This window comes from Castor canadensis, chromosome 5, assembly GCF_047511655.1.
Source record: "Castor canadensis chromosome 5, mCasCan1.hap1v2, whole genome shotgun sequence".
Taxonomy (NCBI): Eukaryota; Metazoa; Chordata; class Mammalia; order Rodentia; family Castoridae; genus Castor; species Castor canadensis.
The window spans coordinates 7492866-7515511 of NC_133390.1; the positions used below are offsets into that span (position 1 = coordinate 7492866).

The following is a 22646-nucleotide window of genomic DNA, read 5'->3' on the forward strand; positions in this document are numbered from 1 at the left end:
TTGTCCCCAGAGAAACATTTGTACTATAATTTTCAAAAGGCAATTGTATCTTTCCTTCTTTTTGTCCTGAGGGTCCCAGAATACAAACTCTTCGATTTAGTGGAAGAATACACTTGATATTTGTATCATCAGATTCATGTCTAAAACATAAGTACTTACTCAGGGCTTGCTGTGAACCAAGTGTTTTTCTGGTCACTGGGAGTGACATAGTAAGATTCTTAAGAGTTTATATTTTATTTATGTTTTAAAGAATGTATGTATTGGAAGTTTTGAGGAAAGGAATTACAGGGCCTGGTACATATTTTTTACATCACTCTGGTGGATGGAGAATGGATCCACAGATGTTGTTGGTAATGGGTCAAGATCATAGAAGTGAGGAGAGCGTTAGGAGGCTGTTACACTAGTTCTGGTAAGAAATGATTGCTGTCTAGGCCAGCTTGGAGTAGAGTTGGGGTGGGGTGCACAGCTCTGCCCATTTATTGGAGATACAGCTACATACGGGCATATGGATCTGATCGTGCAGGGCAGGCAGGGCTGACAGAGAAATTGTGATTAGGGGTTATTCCTAGATCTTTTGGATTAAGGTCCTGGGTAGATGGTTATGCCTTTTATTGACAGGGATGATATTTGGGGAAGTACAGAGGAGGAGGTTGGAAGATTCAGTAAGTAAATTCATTCAAAAAGCACTGGCTTAATATCTGCGTGCATCTCATAAAAGGTTAAGAAACTTAGAAATAAATTATTTAAAACTTAGCAAAAGTATGTTCACAGTTAGCCAGTAGGACCAAATCTAACTTTATCTAGCACTCAAGGCCCTCTAAGAACTGTTGATACCCCAAATCTCTATACTGGCTTGGCTGGTCTCCTCTGTAGGGTATGTACATGTGCATATATTTATATACAGGAGTGGAATCAAACGTTTTCACTTAGGCAAATTTAACTATACCCGCTGCAAAAAAAAAGAAAATTTTTAAATAGGAAAACCAAGACTTCCATTTCAGTGATCTTGTATAGTAAGCATATGATAGATGAAGAATCTGCCATTTCTATTCCCTTATTTGTCCCAGGTCTTAATTTTGTATGTCTCCATACTCAAGAATAGGTTAAGGGATCTGGCCAACCTGCCAACTCCATCAAGTATGAAATAGTAAATAAATAATATCTCATCTACAACGGAATACTATATAGCCATACCAACAGAAATTAATTACTGCTATACCTAACAACATGAATGAATATCATAAACAATCAGGAACAAAGGCCAGAAATAAAGGAATATATAGTATAGATTACATTCCTATGAAATTCCAAAATAGGAGAAACTATGGTGGAATTAGAACGATGGTTACCTTTGGAGGAGGGCGTGAGCCAGGGAGAGGCATAAAGGAGCCTGCTAGTGAGTTGGGAATGCCCTACATCTTGATCTAGGTGTACGTTACCTAGGTGTGATATGTATCTTAAGAAAAGCATGTAGTTACATAATTAAGATTCGTGCTCTTAATGTAAGTTACACCATAATAAAAAGGAAAAACTGCCTGTGCCCATCCCCTAGAAATCTTGATTCATTGGTCTGGGGCAGGGCCTGGGCAGGGGTAATTTAAATGTCTCCCAAGTAGTTCTGATATGCAGGCTGGGTCGAGAACTATTGCCTTATCTGCTTGGACTTAACTGAGTCTGTGTTCCAGAGGGGCAATGCTGGCCACTTTCGAAGAGAGCCAGAAGCTGTTCCTCTTCCCATCTTTGTGAGACTCCTATTCATATCAACAGGATTCCCTTGTACTCTTCTAGGACCAGTGATGAGCCTAAGATGGTTTCAAAAAAAGTCAGAATAGACCTTAGTTAATTCTGATGTTGCACTGCACTTCAGCCTCTTTCCATTCACATCTTTGTAGCCCAGAAAGGGTTACACAGTAGCACTGTTTTTCAAACTATGGATCATAATTCTTTTGAGGGTTATGATCAGTTTAGTGCAACCATTCTCTACTAGTTTTTTAATCTCAAGATCTCTATAAACTTATAAGTAGGCTCCTCAAAGACTTGTGCATGTGAGTTATACTTAGAAATTAAAATAGAAATTGTTTTTATAAATAATAAGCCAAATGCTTTTGGTTATAAAATTAGTTTTGCTGGTCATCGCATTCTTACTACGTGATAGGAAATAGCTTCTGTTATATAAATATTTAACCCAGATCATTGCTATCACAACAAGCTGAATCAAAAAAGACAATGAAGTTTAGCATAAATATATTTTTATGAAAATAGCTGTATTTTCAAAAAATGGAGAGTAGAATTACTTTACATTTTTTGCAAATCTCTTTATCGCATGGCTGTGGGAGACAACTGGGTACTCATATCTGCTTCTGTAGTCATCTGTTACATTAGCACACATCACAAAGCCTCTGGAAAATTCCACTGTGTACTCCTGAGAGAATGAGAATGGAGAAAACAAGAAACATCTTAATATTATTTTGAAAACAGTTTTGACCTCACAGACTCCCTGTGACAGGATCTCCAGACCACAGATGTTGAGAACCACTGGCTAGTGGGCCTCTAGTGAGTGTGAGAGTGTGTGTGTGCGTGTGAGAGAGAGAGAGAGAAGACTTAGAGTAGTATAGAATGTATCAGATGCTCTGCTCTTGGTAAGGGTAATGTTTTGACTGGACTACTCTTGTGACCACTTCAGACCCTCTCTGTTCTACCTCTTACTCTAGCTATGGATGCCCCAAATGTTCTGTGCATACTTTGACCAGATCCACACAGCGTACCCTAGAAGGAAGGAGTTAACAACCGCAGGAACTGGAGCCCAGCGTGGGCAGGCAGGTCAGTGGATAAACACATCCCCCTTCATCCTTCAAAGATAATGTTCTGAGCTGTGTTCCATGAGCTCCTCAGGTCCTGTGGGACTGAGCTGCGGTTGCCATGGTGCTGGAGAGCTGAGTCACCAGCCTGTGTTGGCTGACTTGTCTGTTTGCTGTGTTTTGCTCCCTCTGCTACCCACTCCTGCTTCCTGTGGTCACTTTCCCAATAAACTGCCTACACAAAGCCTTTGTCATAGGCTCTGCTTTCAGGAGGACTCTAGCTGTGATGTCTTTATTTTGTAAAGACTATGCATCAGGTGTAAGGCTGTGGTATATTATGTATTTCCCCATGCATGTCATAATTTAAGAAAACTGGAAGATACTATGTTTTGCAATGAACCCAAATAATAACATAAAATATTCCAAATAGAAAATGTCAGTAATAGAAAATGGTACAAGTATTAAGAAAAAAATCCTCCAGTGACTAATCCTAGAAAGAATGAAATTAAAACTTCAAATTTGAAATCGCCTAATTGTAGAGCCAGCAGAATTCAACTCCAAAATCCTGCCCTCCATGGTTTTCTGACCTGCTCTGTTTTAGTCCAGAGTATCTCAATCAGACGCCTGGATTTTTCCAAGCAATTGTTGCCTTTGGGCTCTTTAAAGTGGGCGTCACTCCTTAGGCAAATTGACCAGCCCCAAATTCCTTACGTGTCCCACATTTTTAGTCAGAAGAACACCAGTGCAGTGGCTCACTCTTGTAATCCCAGCTACTTGGGAGGTAACAATCAGGAAGTTCACAGTTTAAGGTAAGCCTGGACAAAAAGTTAGCGAGACCCCAGATAAACCAGGTGGTATGCCTCTGTCATCCCCGATAAATATGAGGCATAAATAGGAGGATGCAGTCCCAGACCCATCCCAGACAAAAAGGCAAGACCCTACCCACAAAGTAAAGCAAAAAGGACTGGAAGCATGGCTCTGGTGGTAGAGTTCTTGCCTTGCAACCACAAGGCTCTGAATTCAAACCTCAGTATAGGGGAAAAAAATTTAAAAGATCATATTGAAAGTCCCAAACCCATAGTATTTAGAAAACTCAAATAAATCCTATAGCAAGAGTCCCAGAAGACTCAGCAACCAGAAAAGGAAGGAGACTCTTTTTGATTTGTCTTGACACAGTACAGGTCAAGCTGTGGCAGTTGTCATTCTCAGGCACTCGGTGTGACTCAGTTGAGTTCACTGTGGGACTGTTTACTTGGGGGAGGTGGGAGTTTGCTTACCCACCTTCTCTAGTCAGGATAGCTTACATCACGCTGTGGTAACACACATTTCAGTGGGCAGGAACTTATTTTTCAAAGAACAGTACTTTGAGATAGCTACCAAATCTGAACGGAGCCATGTGGGCAAGGACAGAAAATGTCTCCAGATTATCGGTGTGGACCCATGATCCAAAGGTGGTGGGTCATGGATGGCAGGTGCTCTCTGCCCTCCATGCCTCATCACCACATAAGCTCCAGAGTGCCACGATGCAATGGAAATCCTAGTTAAGGACCAAAGAAGTCACAGAGTCTGAAAATACAGTTAGAGTTCTTGAATGAGTGTGTTTGTAGACCAAGATTTATATGTATGTGACATAGGGGAAGTTATTGTCCCATAAATTTTATATCTGCCACGTACTATTTCTGCAAATCTGGTGTTCCTAAGCCTTGTTTGTGCCAGTTACAGTTACAGGGCACTTCATGGCCAGGGCTGGAAGGCACCAGCCAAAATCTCACAGTGGCTCAGATGTCACTTTTCAACTATGCCATAGTTGGTTGAATGGTTCACTTGCGTCATCAAGCCTGTTTGTGTGGCCCTGGTAATCAGAACAGCTGTGAGTCAGCCTGCACTAGCACATGTCCCAACAGACCCATCTCTCCCTGTGTCTCTTTGGTTTCTGATGCCACCTCTTTTGAGGTGTTCTCGGTAATGCACCATGAGTTGGCATGTCCTAGGGGACACTCAGTCACTCTCCTCACTACCATTCTATGAGATGGTAGCACCTGTCAGGAGTTAAAATCCTGATATTAACTGATAGAACCAGATTCTCCAATGCTGCATAAAGCTGAAGCCTTCTTCCCTAAACTGGACCTGAGGACCGAAGTGAGGAGGGCTGGGTCTGCAGACCTGGAGACACGGTCAACTGTGCATGCTCAGGGTTCTGAGAGGACCAGGGGATAGACAACTCCTGTGCAGTGACCCCTCGGGTAAGCTTATCTCTTCCCGGGAGTGCAGTGTATGGGATCAAGAGAATGACAGTGGCGGCTTTCCCACTATGCCCCCAAGAAGGCAGAAGTGTTTCAGTCACTGAGACAGAAACAGGAGAAAGATGATGGCTCCCTGCAGTGGCCACTCAGGTTTTCTCCTGTTTACCCTTAATTAACAATCAGTGCAGCATCTGGTGGTGTACTGGTGAGATAAAATTTTTAAACAAGGCTCCCTTACATTGGAATTATCAGAGGGTCAAAACATTTCTAAGTTGCTGCACACATATTGCCAGACTGATCTCCCGAAGGGTCTGTCGGTGAATCACCCTCCCTGTACCTCACTAACATGTGTGCCTTGGTTCTCAAATTTGGAGTGTCTAAAGTGTCACAATGTTCCGTTTTTCCAAATCTGACTAATTATGTTTTGATTCCCCACTGTTCCTTGTTGACAAAAATTTCAGAATCAGGTCTAGGGTGAGCTTCCTCAGCCTGCCTTGGGTTGTTTATCCAGATTCTATCCAGGACAATGGGAAAGGATACTAGTTTTCAATCCGTGGTGCTTGCAGTCTCTGCCATTGTGCCTTCTCAGACCGCAGGACCCCCTGGTCCACTTCCCTCCTTTTCACCAAGTGCATGAGGCTAGTGCTCACTGTCCATCCACAGCCAGTTGACTACCCCTAGTCAAAGTCCCCACATACTACAGCTGGTTCTCTAAGACTCTGCTCCTCTGTCCAGTCTCAGAACCCAGGCAATGTTGCTAGGCCTGGGCATCCACCCTGCACAGAGGCCTCTGGCATCTCCATGTTCCTTCTTCCCATCTTCCTTTGAAGTAGCTCCCTGACTCTAACTAGGCAGATGGGCCCATAGCATAGTCCTTCTCCCTTGCAGCAGGGCAGTGGGAAGGCAGTTCTTTCTGCATGCATGGAGGGAAGAAGTGCACAGAGCTTTTAGTGTCTTTAAAGTCAGAGCAGGCTCTTCTTTAGCTCTCCTCACTCCTGCTGCCTGGATGTAGTGCCAAATTCTAGATGCCCCCTTGGAGTAGGAGTATCCTAAGGAATAGAAGCTGTGCAACAGCAGCAGAGCAACAAAGATACCCAGATGCTGTCATCTTACCAGCCTGAGACGGCCTGCCTCTGGACTTGGACATGACAGCAATTTGTTTCTGTCTTGTTTCAGCCACTGTTGCTCTGGGTTGTCCAATCACAGTCAAAACGAAGCCTAACTAATACAATTCCCTTTGGTGTTCCAGGCACAAAGCCTGCTGATTGCCAGGAGGAGCCTAGGTGTCTATTCTCAACTTTGAAGTGGCCAGGAACCACATAGGCAGCTGCTGTTCAAATGTAGGTTCCCAGGTCTAGTAAACCTGGAGGACCCTGAACTCTGCATTTTTAACAAGCATCCCTGGAGACTAGGCCCATGTGTTAAGAGACAGTGGGTCTACAAAACCAAAAGCCTGAGTAGAAATGGTGTCCTGGCTTCAAGTCCTCCTTATCTGCAGGAAAAGTTGTTTATTGTCCCCCTTCCATCCCAGCTCCTTGAAGATGTGCATACATGTGCGTGCACACACTGCTGCCCCTCAGCTTCCACCCACCCCCAAAAGGAAACTTCAGTCTGTGCTGGTCTGTGTTGAAGAGAGCAGGAAGAAAAGTACTGTATTTCTTCTGAGATAAATCTGTAGCAATAAAAAATGAGTAAAGAGCCAGGAAGGTGGTTCACTGGGACCAACACTTGTCCCACTTTTGCTAATAAAGAAGTAAAGCAATGGTATGTCATTTTAATTTGCAAATTTAAATACTAATAAAGTTTAATATGTTTATTCAAATAGTGAATAAACGTATTAAAATGACCAACCTCCAAGGAGCAAAGTAAAAAGTGTGGGATTTGGCTTTCTTCAAATCCTAGCTCCACTACTTCCTGGCAGTGGAGGAAAAAAGAAGCGACTTTCTTTGGTAGTACTGGGGTTTGAACTCAGGCCCTCATGCTTGCTAGGCAGGCACTCTACCACTTGAGCCACACACACCCCCAGCACTTTTTTTTTTGCTTTAGTTATTTTCCAAAGAGAGTCATGTGTTTTTGCCTGGGAGGACCTGGACTGCAGTATTCCTACTTAGCCTCCCAAGTTGATGAGCTGACAAGTGTGAGCTCCAGTGTGACCTTTCTTTGCTAGGTTACTTTGCCTCTCTAAGGCTCAGTTTCTTGGTCTGTAAAACCACACTGTTCTTCTAGGCTATCAGGAAACATGCTTGCCAGTAGTGGGCCCTGAAGAAATAGAGACTATTGTTATATCCCAGGCTTTTGCTCACCATGGCCACTGCCCTGGGCCCCTCTTGTGGGAATCAAGGCGTCGGCAGGACTGAGCGCCCTCTAGAGGGCTTGGGAGATAATACCTGCCTTGTCCACTGTCGGGCCGCTGGTTTCTTGACTTGTGACCCCTTTGCTGCAGTGTGTGAGTCACTGTCTTCATTGTTTTCTCTTCTTCAGTGTGCATTATATTTCCCTTGGCCTCTCTCTTATCAGGACACAGTGATTAGATTTAGGGCCTACCTGGCTAATCCATGGTAATTTCCTCCTGTCCATATTTTTAACATAATCACAACTTTAAAAGCCCATTTTCTTCCAGCAGTTAGGGTATGATATCTTTGGGGGCTATTATTCAGCCACTATAATCATTATATATTAAAGTCCAATTTATAATTCATCTCAAAAACAAAAACAAGTATGTGGGGTGGGGGGGGTATAGCTCAGTGGGAGAGCGTTTGCCTAGCCAGCATGAGGTTCTGGATTTGATCCCCAGCACTACAAAAGGAAGGGAAAGAGGGAGGGAGGGAGGGAGTAAATATTATTTCCTCAAGACTAAGAATGAAAGCCAGTGCTGGAAGACAGAATACTGCGAATACCCTAAACCTAAGAGAAAGGGAGGGAAGGAAAGAAAAAGAGGGCAGTGTGAGTGAGGCAAGCTAGACTTAGGGAAAGTTCAGGACTTTTAAAAACCACACAGCCTGATTTAGAGCACCTCTATCCCCTCTCCCTGACCCATACCTCTAAGAAGAGCTTCATTTCAATTGCAAATCCTTTGTTAAACTAGAGTGAAATTTTCCTTCTGCATGGGCTTAGGGTACCAGAGAATTAACACAAGTGTATGCGTGAGTCTGCCCAGATCCTCCGGCACCAGCCCTGAAGGCCATTGGAGACAGGGTTTTTCTTCCCACCTCCAAGTTAAGGATGATATAAAAATGACCTAAAATGAAATCCTTCTCTTTTTTTTCCTGCACGCCGCACCTCCATTCCACGTGGCAAAGACCCCACCTGTAATCCCCTTACCCCTTTCCTATCATAAAACTTTGTTACTATCCTCACTGGCACCCATGTGTTCTGCTTGGATTCAAGATCTGGTTAGAGTCATCAGTGATTTCAGCATGAGGAAGGAGGGGAAGGGGAGAGAGAAGGAAAAAGGTCAATGTTTTGCCTATAATCTCAAGTTCTTGCTATTGTGCGTTACTCATAAATACACCTGTGTTCTTTGTGTGTGTGGTTCTCTGCAATTGTTCTCAACAGTGTAACTGTGCCCAGTCTTTTGTCGAAACACAAGAGAAGAGACTTATAAGAGTTTCTTATTTATCACTGGGGGGCTAGCACCTGCCCCACTGGCCTCCTTCAGATCCTGCTCCCTCCCTCCCACTTCAGGGCCTACAATACACTTCTATCTCCTCTTCCCCTTCCCCTCTCCCTTCAGACCTTAATTCCTTCTAGATTTTCCTGTTCCCCACTAGTCTGATCCCATGGGCACATCCTTCCCTTTTCTGTGACAGCTCTCACAGCTGTCACTTCACATTTACCCATGTGTGCAAGCTGCACTAGGTCAGGGACCCTGTCTGTCCTATCACATTATCCCTAAGGCCTGGCTCAATGGAGAGCTCTTGATATATACCCGTGGGATAAATGAGTAGCCCAAGTAGAGAGAGCAGTAAAGCGCATCTAAGGGCTCTTCCACCCAATAATGGCTCTAAAAGACTGACATACAGATGGACAGAGGACTTGACATTATTTGGCTGCCTTATCTCTGAAGTTTGAGACCTAAACTGTTCTTCTCTTCAGAATAGCTTTGTGAAGAACCTGGGAGAAGAGAAACCATAGTGCCTGTACAAAGTCAACAGGAGACCTGGCATGGATTTGGTGCCACATCTGCAAATTGAACCTGCCACATGAAGCTGCTAAGCTGCCTGCACAGGCAAGAAGGTGAGTATATTCCCAGGAAGTCCTTTCCACAATGAAAAAAGAAAAATCGCCCTAAATCTCACAGTCCAGGGTTTCTAGGCACAGCCACTTGGGTGGCCGCGACCTTTGTGCAGCTCTCTGTGTGCAGAGAATGCCTATCTCTTTTTTCCTCTGGCCCCCCACCCCATGCTCTTCTTCACCCCTGCTTGGCTATACTAATACACAGGAGCCCCTTCCAGCTTTGCCTCTCTCCTTGGGGAGCAGAGCATGTGTGGTTAAGACATCCAGCTTTGGATCAAGGCAGATTTGCATTCAGTTCTCAAGATTCTGCTTCACCTCCTCTTTTGAGTGTAAGGCCCTAGGAGAAGTCACCTCTATGCCCTTGCGGCCTCATCTGTTAAATGAGACACCTGTCTCTATTATCTCTAGGGAGCTTAGTCTGGGGTCTCACTGCTGCTCCCTGAATCCCCCTCTACAAAAGCATCCTTGGTTGTTGTGTTTGCCTTCACAGGGACCTGATTCATCACCCAGTCCTAGGATGGTTGATGAAAAAGACTCTAATCTGGAATCTTCGGATGTATTCCAATTAAATCATTATGAAGTTGTAATAAGAAAAGTCTTTGTTAATTGTCACCTCGTAAGGAGTAAATCATGTAAGGACCTAGCTATTTAGCATTATCCATGGAGCTCCTGCAATAACCTTAAATTACTAGAAAGTTATTAGTAGCTGCTTCCCACATTCCTATTTTGATGACACTTTTAAGATGTTTTTCCCTATAGTTACTAAAGTTTATGAAACTAGTCTGATAATGACTTCCGAACAAATTCCCATCATCTTCTCATGGGAAGATTAAATTTGATGTGTTTGAAAGATAAATGAGCTACTACAGGATGAAAAGGCAGTTAGAAACAATGGCCTCTGGCCATGAGGGCGCACGAATTAAAGGACTGTCAACCCAGGGCAGAGATTCTATCAGTGATGAATCTGGCGTTTCCCCTGACTACTGATCTAGTACAATTATGGGAAAAGTACCTAAGGTGACCTGAATGAACAGACAGCCCCAGCCGTTTGTCTAAGTGAAATTTCCAGGCAGCAACTTGAGGCGGTGCTTTTCCATCACTGCTGAATGGCAGTGTACTGCAGAGAGAGATGACCTTTACTTAACCTTGAGAATAGCTCTCCCTCTCCTGGTCAAAACAAGGTGTGCATGCCAACGCCTATTGACAAACCATTTGCAGGAGTCACTGAGTGTTTGGTCTAAGTTGACAATATCTTTGCCTTTTTGAACTTTATTTTTAAAGCTAAATATCTTTCATAGCTCATCTTGGATATTGGTTAGGACCACACACAGGAGCAGATGCATGACAAATTTTAAAGGTAACCTTCATCTGTTTTGTTTTGGAGTTGTTTTTTTTTCACTCAAATATTCATCTAAATGAATACAGAGGAATAACCCAGTTTCATTCTTGCTGGATGACAATCTACTTTCATTCTCTCAGATATTTAGAAAATGTTCATTGCTGTCAGCAGCCCAGCAGATAAGTGGTTCCAAAACAATCCTACATCAAGCCCTGTTTCTAGACTTAACTCCTTCCCTCCCAAATATACCTGTTTGATGATTTGTTCAAAGATCTGAAGTAAACGAAATCAGATCAGATATCCAGCCCTTCAAAGAGAATGGTTTCAGTGAAGTTAAATCCCCAAACTTGCCCTCGTTTTCACCCCTCTGCTCACCCTTATCAGGAGCTTCTTGTCACCAATAAGATTAGTGGTAATTAAACCAATGCACTAAATCAGACAGCTCATGTTGGGTTCATCACCATCATTATGTGAGTCAAATAATTGACGAGATTGAATGGTCCAATGAGGCCCTCAAGCACACACCTTGTGGACAGATAGAATATATCAGAAATATCCTTAATTAAAAATCTATAAGATTTAGGTAAAGGTTATTTCAAGATTATAGAATTTTAAATCTACATTAAGTAATGAATATGGAATAATATCTGATGGTTGGTTTTTAAGACATTTTCATTGTTTGTTAATTAGTATTTATTTTTAAAGTGTCACATATTCACTGTAGAGAATTTTAAAACAATAGAGTATAACAAAAATACTAGAATCACCTGTAGCCCATCTCCCAAAGATGACTACTCTTAATAGTTTTACTCTATATCCTGCTAAGTGTGTGTGTTAACAGAAAAAAGAGACATCACACTATAAACATGATTTTGTGTGCCTTGTTTTTTAAATAGTGTTATGTTATAAACATTTGACAAGTAAATAATACTGTTTTATATGGATACACCATAATTTATATAACAAAGTCCTTATTATTGGACTTTTCAGATGGATTTAAGTTTTCATCTTTTATAAATGTCCTAATAACAAATATTCCTGTATAAAAATTTCTGTCCTTATTTCTGATTATATCCTTAGAAAAAAATTTTAGAAAGGCAAACAGTATAAAATTTTTGGGCCAAACTGCTGGGAAGGTGACCTTAATTTTACACTCCTGCCAGCAAAGGGTGACTAGTTTGTTTGTCAACACCAAGTACTGGTAAATTATTTTTGTTTTAATTTAGTACACATTTTTTAAGGTAGTAGAATGTAGAGAGAAGAAATGCAGTGATCTGGCTATAGATATGAATAAGTTGTTGGGTTTTTTTTTTTTTTCTTTTTTTTGAAACCAGGGCCTTGTGCTTGCGAGGCAGGTGCTCTACTACTTGAGCCAAGTCTCCAGCCCAATCTACACAAGTTGTTAAAGTCTTCTGTACCATCCTGTTAAAATATATCCATCACAGCCAGGCGCAGTGGCTAATTCCTGTATTCCTAGCTGCTTGGGAGGTGGTGATTGGGAGGCTTATGGTTTGAGGTCAGCCTTGGTAAAAGTTCATGAGCCCTCATCTTAACCAATAAAAGCTGGACACGGTGTACACATCCGTCATCACAGCTACATGGGAAGGGTAAACGGGAGGATTGCAGTAAAGCTGTCTTGTCATAAAAGCAAATTATTTAAAAATTAACTAAAGCAAAAGGGGTGGAGTTGCGGCTCAAGTAATAGAGTTCCTGTCCACCAAACACAAGGCCTGAGTTCAAACTCCAGTATTGCCAAAATAAATAAATAAATATGTCACGTTTATTAAGAGTTAAAAGTAAATGCAGAAATCCTAATTCTTTTTTTTTTTGCAGTACTGGAATTTGAACTCAGGGCCTACACCTTGAGCCACCCTACCAGCCCTTTTTTGTGATAGTTTTTTTTCGAGATAGGGTCTCATGAACTCTTTGCCCAGGCTGGCTTTGAACCAAGATCCTCCTGATTTCTGTCTTCTGAATAGCTAGGATTACAGGCATGAGCCACTGGTGCCTGTCATTCATAATTCTATAAATATGCTAAGATCCTGAATTTTTTCTTTAGGAGATTCACACACTTTAGAAATGTGTGGAGCCTTAAAATGTCATTGTCAAGGGCACGCATTACCACTTGGTTGTTGCAGCCCACAAACGTCAGTGCCTAGAATAAACCAGCTTTTCCATTGGCCTTAACCCTACCCGTTTCTCAGAAAAACTACAAATTCAAATTCCTTTTTCCATTCTTTGGCTTTTTTTCTTTCTCTGGTTGCACAATGTGATGTCTTTGAGGAAATTCTTCATTCAATCACATTCCATCTTGGCATTGCTAAATGTCCAAGGAACACAAAGTTCCTTCCAAAGGGGCTGCATACTAGGCCTCTGCAAGGAAGCTCTCTGAAAAGTACACTTGAGACACCACTTTTGCAAGGTCCTTCTGGATCTGACCTTGACGCAGATGGGTCAGGACAGAGCTGCTTTAGCTTTGCTACCAGAATGAGGCAGGAAGGAGGCATGATGCCACGCGTGACCACACTGTAGTTTTGGTTTTGGTGCTGGTGATCAAACTCGGCTTTATGCTTGTGAAGTGCTCTACAGTAAGCCATACTCCAGCCCTGGGTGTCTTTCACTGCATAAGAACAGTTTCTCAGCCAGGCGCTGGTGGCTCACACCTGTAATCCTAGCTACTCAGGAGGCAGAGATCAGGAGGAAGATGGTAGTTCAAAGCCAGCCTAGGCAAATAGTGCATGAGACCCTATCTCAAAAAAAAAACCATCACAAAAAAGAGCTGGTGGTAGCTCAAGGTGTAGACCCTGACTTCAAACCCCAGTACTGCACACAAAAAAAAAAGTTTCTCCTTGAATCCCGCTGCCTGAGTTTCTCCCCTGTGGGTCAGCCTCTCTGAGTGTCTCCCACAGCTGTCCTACTCCATAGGCAGCAGAGGGAGTCTTTCAGCGTAAGGCAGACCTTACCCACGCCTCTGCTGACAGTCCTTCAGTATCCTGTCCATCCTCATACATCACCTCTGTGGGCTTCAGCTTTCCTCCAGGCTCCCACCACTCTTCTTGCTGCTTCTGTTCAGACTCCACTGGCTTCGTCTCTGCTTAGCCCTCCAGAATCTTGCTCACCACGGGCTCTTTACATAGGCTGCCCACTTGCCCAGAAAGCTCCCTCCTTGGGTCTTTGGCCATCTGTTTCTTCCTCGCCTTTCTGGTCATCAACTATCCCCCTACTCAGGTTTCCCCCTGGTAATTTCCAAATAGCAATTTGTGGTTTAGAGCAGTGCTAGATATAGTTTAAATTTTTTGAAATTCCCGATCCTTTGCCAATCTATATGTATGTAAAATATAACAAAAATGAATTACTAGGAAAAATGAAATTTAAAACATACAAGTAATAGAACGCAGTGGGGGTTTGTTTTTGGTTTTGCGCTTGGTTTTTGGTAGACTCAGTAAGCATGAATTTCTGTCAGATTGCTATAGAAATTCCTGAACAATCTCAACTCTGGCTTCTCATCCTAACCTAGCAGCACACAGGTCTTGGCCTGGCCAAGACCATGGCCCACGTGGCGAGGAGCTTTGATTCCTTTACTCATCCCTACTAGACTGTAAGCCCCATGGGAGAGGTGGCCCGATCTGTTGTATTCATCATTGTGTGCTTAGGGTCTGGAATGGTACCTGGTACACAGTAGGTGTTCAGCACATCCTTAGAGAGTGACTTGAGTGATTAAATAAACAAACAGCCAGGAATAAAGGAGGGTATGCAGAAAAGAGAGGTCCACGGGGAGGTTTGGCAAGGTTGGCACTTGACCAAGCAGCAGGGTGCAGGCCGTGATGTCTACAAGTGCCATGAAGATCAGCAGGGGCACAGAGATCCCTCCCACTGCCCAGGCCCATGGTGGTCTTTGCCAATACAGAAGCCATGCTTTGTCTCAGAACATCCCAGTGGGGCTGCCCCCTACTCTGCCTGAAGCCCCTCTGATACCTGACCAGCGCCCCTTTGAAGACCCAAAGTGGAAATTCCGCTGAGGCTTATTGCTGTGATCTGGGTAGGTAGGGGAGAGAAGGCGCTACCTGAGAGACTCTGAGGAGGCAGCATTAGGTGCAGTGACATGAGCCTTCTCCTTGGGAGCAGGAACCTATGCCTTGTGCAGCCGGGATACAGGGTCTCAGAGGGAGACCAAGATAGACACACAATCTATAGGGGCTGGGTGCAGGGTTGATTGGAGGCAGCCAAGCTAAGCCTGGTGGGCTCCAAAGGAGTGCTGTCTAGGAGCCTGATGTCAAGAGAGAGCAGGCTCAGGAGAGCCATATGGAGGTAAGGGAACTCGACTTTCTGGACGTATCAGCCTGAGCAGGGGGCCTGTGATGGGCAGAATACTCAGGCCAGGGTGAAATGGGCAAGGGGTTGGCGCTGGACTCAGGGCCACAGAGTACATGGAGGGGGTGGTGGCTGGTCAGACAGGAAGGCTGGGTTGCAGGGACTCTTTAGGGTCACTTTTATAAGAAGGATGGAGATTCAGGGCAGAGCCAAGAACTGCAGGATGAAAGCACAGCAGGAAGGAGAGATAGAACAAGGACCACAGGAGGCAGGATGGAATTCTGGCCCTTCTACTATGTGAGAGGAGCCTTAGGAGACATCCTCAAAATGTACTATTAATAAAGGAAAGTTAGGGCTAAATGTGGTGATTCATGCCTGTAATCCCAGCTCTTGAAGCAGCGATAGGAGAATTACAATCTGAAGCCAGTCCAGGTGAAATTGGGGAAAGTGCAAGATTCTACTTGGAAAACAAACTAAAAAAGCAAAGGCAGCATAGACTAATTAATTTGGCAGAGGAAATTTCAAGACAGCATAGCATTCAGGCTGTGGCATGGTTATCCCTGGCTGCTTTTAGCCAAGTTCTCAGTGTGAATCAAGGGCCAAAAGCATAGCAGAAGAATCTGAAAAATGTGCAGTGGGCCAGTTGAAGGTTGTTGGTAAGAAGAGTAAAACTGCTAAAGAGACTACTGCCCCATCCTTGGGGGTATATCCTGCTCTGTCCCCTTCCTATATTCCCTCTCTACTTCCTGTCCACCATGAAGTGAATAGCTCTCCTCTGCCTCATGCTCCTCCTGCCATGATGTTCTGCCTAAACCTGTGGGACCAAGCAACCACAACCGAACCCTCTGAAACCATGAGTCAAAATAAATCCTTCTTCCCATATGTTGTTTCTGTCAGGTATTTTGTCACAGCAATGAAAGTAACAAACACAAAGTGTGTATTTGAACTTCAGCCTCTCTTATTCGTCATTGTGTTTCTCAGTAACCATTAGGTGAGCATCGTACTCTAGCACACTCTCCTCAACACAGCCCCAAAGCTATGGGGCCATGCAACCATGGACTGAAATATCTGATCCCAGCAGCCGATATAAACCTTTCCTCCTAATAAGTTGATTGCCTCAGGTTTTTGTTGCAGGGATAGAAAGCTGAGGAGTACAGTGCTTAATGTTGTCTCCTCACATTTTAAACGTTCGGTTGAATGCATGAGACACACATAAAAAGACTTTTGAGGTAGCTTTCCTAAGGTGGCATGCTTTGTGAAGGCCAGATAATACTTAAAAGTACTTTGGGACAAACAAAATAACTACTAGGATGAGCCCTCTGGCTTCCCTTATGTGTAGAAACTGCTCATTTTCATGGTCAGTTTTTTCTAAGGACTGGCAAAAGCATGGGAATAAGGAGAAAGGAAAATGGTTTGGGCATTTCATTTGACAAGGGACAGGAGCTGTTTGCTTCTACTAAGGATTCAACAGTCAAAGAATACATGTGGAGGATCCAGTGTTTAGGCCAGAATGTTTTTCTTTGGCAAAAGTCAAATGAACAAGCATACACTCATGATAACAGTTCTCTTGTAAATGTAAGGCACTCTTGGACAGGCAACAGGATTGCAAAATTAGAATAAACTTTAAGAAGTTGTCTAGAGAAATAACCCAAGTGTCCATTGGTAGAAAAATAAAATAATGGTATATTATTTGGTAAGACAAAAATGAATGGGCACCTGATGCAACTTGTATAAACCTTGAGATACTATTCTTGTATGAGAGCTAGTCACAAAAGGCTGCATAGTACTTGGTTCCATTCTCATGAAAGTAAAAATTAGGGATATATACAAAGGTCGGAAGTAGATTTGTGGTTGATTAAGGGTGGGACAGTAGAGGGTAGATAGCTAAAAGATATGGGATTTCATTTTGGAGGTGATGAAGTGTTCTATAATTGATTGTGGTGAAGGTTGCACATATCTGCGAAAATACTAAAAACTATTAAATAGTTCGTGTGGTACATTATAGTGTATATGAATTCTATCTCAATATAGCTGCTTAAAAATAAATGAATGAGTGAATGAATGAAAATTGGCAACAAGTTATCTAAGTCATCCATATTTAGATCATCCTGAACACATAGAAAACAGGTCTGAAAATTGAGAAATGTTGGCTGACCTAGTTGGTCTCTTGTTAAAGCTATTTCCTCTGGTATTACCTAATTAGCCTTCTTATGCTAAATTTGTGTTCATTGTATTACATCTCACATAATAAATAATACCTTTGAAATGTTATGTTATCCCCAATAATCTCTTTTTATTTTAAACCAAGCAAGTAGAGGATTAGCTCTATATCTCTTTGTATTGAGTATTTGTCATTTGGCATATACTGAACAAATTTTTCACAAATCATATTTTTGGGCACGTCCATAGCTGATCAAAACACGAAAAGCATGACCAAATTCAAGAATTCCTTATGAGCTTGGACAATATAATTTATTTTCTACTAACATCAAATAAAAATATCAAAAGTTACGGTAACTTTTTAAACCAATGAAAATTGTAAGGAGTATCTTGTAAGTTTCCCCTCAGTGCTAAAAGCTAGGGTAGCAGCTTCTCTATTTGGAGTGAGAGGGTATAGAGAAGGAAGATTACAGCTTCTGTATTTGGAGTAAATAAAAGATGGCATGGCTTAGCATCTAAATGCAAAGATAGAATGGGTTTTGTTCAAGAGACTGATGTTTCTGCATACTAACAAGTAACCTCCTAGACTTGGAAAAGACTAAGCAACTACAGAGAGAGATTGAAAGAAAACAAAATGCAGGACTCTCTATAGCCTGGCCAATTAGGATGGAAAAGCCCCTGCACTCTCAGAACTCTGGTAAACCCCTGTGACTTCCCATGGCTAGGCAACAAGGGAAAGGGAACCTTGTTTTCATAAAAATCTTTTCCAAATGTGTATAGCCAGTGTAGAGATCAGAAGTAAAGTCGATGCAGCTGTTCTCTGGCAATTTTTATTCACTGGAGGCAAACCCTCTGGTTCTCTAAGATTAACCTGTGTCCTAAAGACATCCTACTGGAAGCATAGTGGGCAGGACCAGGGCTTCCTGGCTTGGACTCAGATATCAAGGTGGCCAGTCAGGGCTGGACTATGACATGAGGTAGTTTATGAGCCTATAGTCACCTCAGAAAAATTAGTGACAAGAAAGAACTTTTAGCTCTGTTGGAAGACCAAGAGTCACAAAGGAGAAGTATCATCTAAGAATAGAAGGACAGTCTCACATCATGTACTAATCCATTGCCTTGGACTTTATTTCTTAAATAAAAAATAAATTGATACCATAGTTCAGGAAAAATTGAACACACTTGACGTGTTCTTTGGATTGAAGTCATGTTCAACAAAGCTTGCAGGGCTGCTGGAAGCCCACATAGGCTCATTTCCCCAGGGCCAATCCAGTGGTGTTTGTGAGACATCACACTCCAGTAACTTTGTGACTGATACTCAATTGTCCTGCCTAGAACAGTGTTTGCTCAAGTCAATTCTGAAGAAGAATGAATGTGTGTTTACATTCAGGAAATTTCTTCAGGTAGGTATGTTTACATTGAAACCACTTCAAGGAGCTTTCTACATTTTGGAAAAATAAAATGATTTATACTAAAGGTAGCCATACCATGCCCTACAACCCAGAGACCACTCCTAGATGTATGCTTGGCAGAAATGTCTACAAAAGACAGACCAAATGTGCACAAAAGACAGACCAAAAAATGTTGACAGCATTAACACTTTTTTGGGGGCGACAGTTATCTATATTTTATCTTTAAAAAACATTTTTATTAGCATGTATTAGTTGTACAGGGGGTTCATTTTTACATTTCCATATATGCTTCCAGTGTACCTTGGTTAGGTTCAACCCCACCAACTTTCTCCCTCATCCCCATATCCCCCTATTTAAAGCAATTTTGACAGCTTTCAGTATTCTCTCTTCATACACATATATAAAGTACATAACCACATTCACCCTACTTTACCATGTCTGTTCACCCTTTTCTTCCCACTAATACCTTCCCCCTAACAGAACCTGTTTTATATACTTATCCTCATTATTAAGTGTATATTCATTGTTCAAAGGAGTTTTGCCCTGGTGTTTCACCTGTGAATATATTGTACTTTCATCATACCAACCTCTCTATTACTCTTCCTTGCCCTTTCCCCCCACCTCCTATTATTCAGCAGCTCTCAGTGCATTTCATTATGCCTTCTTCCTACACAGATGCAATGTATTTCAGTATTATTCACTCTCTGCCGTTCTCTTTTCCTCTCCCACCTCCCCCATTCTCCTCAAACAGTCCATTATTGGGAATACATTTATATATACATACATATATATACAAACGTAGCCGTATATATATATGATTGTATGTATTTGTGTATACATTTGTCTTTTGAATCTATCTTCCACATATGACAGAAAACATGGGACCTTTGTCTTTTTTTTTTTTTTTTTTTGGCAGATTGGGGTTTGAACTCAGCCTGCCCCTTGAGCCACTCCACCAGCCCTTTTTTGTTATGGGTTTTTTTGAGACAGGGTCTTGTGAACAATTTGCCCAGGCTGGCCTCAAACTGTGATCCTCCTGATCTCTGCCTCCTGAGTAGCTAGGATTAAAGGTGAGAGCCACCAGCGCCCAGCTCAACCTTTGTCTTTCTGAACCTGGCTTAGTCTGCTTAACATGATAATCTCCTGTTCCATCTACTTACCTGCAAGCAACATACCTTCATCCTTCTTTATGGCTGAAAATATTCTATTGTGTGCATGTATGTCTATGTACATCACATTTTCTTAATCCACTCATCAGTTATAGAGCATCTGAGCTGTTTTCATAGCATGGCTATTGTGAGTAGTGCTGCAATCAACATGGGTATGCTGTTGTCTTTATTGTATCCTGACTCACGTTCCTTGGAATATCTGCCCAAGAGTGGCATTGCTATATTGTATGGTAGTTCTGTTTTTAGATTTTTGAGGAACTTCTGACAGGGATTAATAACCAGGATTTATAAGGAACTCAAAAAACTAAACTCCCAAAATATCAATGACCCAAGGAAGAAATGGGCAGATAAACTGAACAGAAATTTTTCAGAGGAAGAAGTCCAAATGGCCAAATAATACATCAAGAAATGCTCACATCTCTTGCCAAAAAGGAAGTGCCAATCAAAACCAGATTCAGATTGCACTTCACTCCAGCCAGAATTATCTATCATCAAGACTACAACCATCATCAACATTATTCTTAATAACCAGAACTCTAAAAGCAGGCCAAATGTCCATCAACAAGAGTATGGATAACTAAATAGTAGTATGCTCCTACAATAGAATTCCATCGAACAATGTCTGAGTTTATGCACACAGTGTCAAGTAAAAGACACCAGACACAAGTGAGCACATACTGTGTGATTGATACAACTTATATACCATCCAACATTGGCAAAATGAGTTTGTAGCATTAGAAGTCAAAATAGTGGCTATCTTAAGGTAAGAGAGTAAGTTGGTTTTGAAGGTAAGTTATCTTGCAGTTTTATCACGCAAATGATTTGCTTTTCTGTATCCATTGTGTGTTGAAAATTATATTTCAAAATAAACATTTTTAATATCTTTTAATGATCTATATGCTGACTATAAATAATTGCAAGGGTCCAGTATATTGTTACAGAAAACTATTTGAAACCACTGAATGTATGCTGTATCTGGAGAGAGCCCAAATTATGGCAGTAGTGACCATTACTATTTGTCCTATGTCTTATGCCTAACTTAAATTTGGGTATTGGCCCTACCATTGTTTATCAGCCCAGTCTTAAGAGTTTGAAGTAACTTAAGGCATTTGAACCCAGAACCGAAAGATGTAGCCTGAAGTTGACCTGGCCAATTGCTGTTCTCTTCATGTTTTACTTTGGTACATCTACACTTGAACCTCTTTACCTTTGTATGATGGATGGCTCTGAGGTCTCTGTAAGTCTTCAGAAGACAAGACCTTGATAAATAAACCTGAGAGAGTCGAAAACTAAGAGATGACAGGAAGAAATGGTTACTTTTAACCATTTAAATTTTATGCCAAAAAAATGGCTCAGTGGCTACAAAAGAAGAAACATGTTATTTTAATAAAGAGTCTGAGCTTTTTAAAAGATCTTTTTGGGGCATATTTATATATATGTTTATCCTCTGCCACTGTACAATTCAGAGTTAGAACACTTCCATTGTTCCAAAAAGTTCTCTTGTGCTCACTTCCCACACCCAGCACTAAACAGCCACTGTTTTGTCTCTTTGACATGTTTTTATAAATCAAGTCATGCTATGTAGTCTATTATGTCTAGTTTCTTTCACTTAACATAATGTTTTCAAGGTGACTTCACATTGTAGCATGAATCAGCACCTTTTGTCTTTTTATTGTTGAATACTATCCCTTTGTGTGAACATCCAGGAGTCCATCACTGTCCTCAGGAGCATATGTTCTAAGACTTTCTAGTGGATTCTGAAACCCCACAGAGTACTAAACCCTACAGCAAGCACTGCCGTACCACAGCAGCCAATATGATAACTGAGATGGCCGTGTGTTACTAATGGGCAGGAAGGATACACAGTGGGGATACAGTGGACAAGGGATGACTCACATCACAGCAGGACAGCATGTAATGTCATCAAGGTACTCAGAACAGCACTTAATGTAAAATTTATGAGTTGTTTATTTTTTGGAATTTTCCATTTAATACTTTTGGACCATGGCTGATTGTAGCTAACCAAAAACATGGAAAATGAATCATCACTATAAACATTTTATTTATTTATTTATTCACCTGTTAATGCATATTGGATTGCTTCCAGTTTGGAATTATTATAAATACTACAGACATTCATGTGAATGTCTTTGTGTGAAAGAATGTTTTCATTTCTCTTGGGCAATTCCTAAGAGTGGAATTGTTAGGCTGTATGGTATATTAATTTGACTTTTGGTGAACTGCCAAACTGTTTCTAAGGTGGTTGTAGTATTTTACATTTTCCATCAGTGATGCATGAGGGTTCCAGTTTCTCCATATTCCTTCCAACACTTATTATTCACCTTTTTAAAATAGTGATTCAGCAACCCTACTTCTGGATATTTACACAAAAGGTGTGAAACCGGTGCACAGAAGGGATCTCTGCACTCCATGACCACTGTAGCCCCACTTACAACAGCCAGGTATGGAGTCAACCTTAGTATCCACCGGCAGATAAATGCTGATGAAAGTGTGGCACATATACATACCAGAATACTATTCAGCCCCTAAAAAGCAAGAAATTCTGTCATTTTCAGTAACATGGATGGAACTGGAGAGCAGTGTGCTAACTGAAATAAGCCATGGACAGAAAGAACCATGTACTTCACTTACATGTGGAGTCTAAACAAACTCATTGAAATGGAGAGTAGAGCAGTGGTTACACAGCTGTAGTGGAAGGATGACGGCCAAAGGGAACAAAGCCTCAATTAGACATAAATCAATGTATTACACAGCATGGCAGATGTAGTTATTAATAGTGTATTAGTGTATTATGCATTTCAAAATTCCTTAAAGAGTAAAGCTTAAATGTTCTTGCCACATGGCTGGTAGAGTGTCTCAAGTGGCAGAGTGCCTGCCTAGCAAGCATGAAGTCCTGAACTCAAACTCCAGTATCACCAAAATAAAAAAGAAAAGTTCTTACCACAAAAAATAGTAAG

At 41.7% G+C, this 22646-nt stretch overlaps 1 long non-coding RNA gene across 1 annotated transcript in view; it reads left to right on the forward strand.

Annotated features, from left to right (window-relative positions):
* The first annotated feature begins 2827 nt into the window (after window positions 1–2827).
* LOC141423191 (uncharacterized) overlaps window positions 2828–22646 on the forward strand; it is a 32872-nt gene continuing 13053 nt past the window's right edge. The window contains exons 1-2 of the long non-coding RNA XR_012447851.1: window positions 2828–5041; window positions 9137–9277. This is a non-coding gene — a long non-coding RNA (uncharacterized lncRNA). The remainder of the gene's footprint in view (window positions 5042–9136; window positions 9278–22646) is intronic.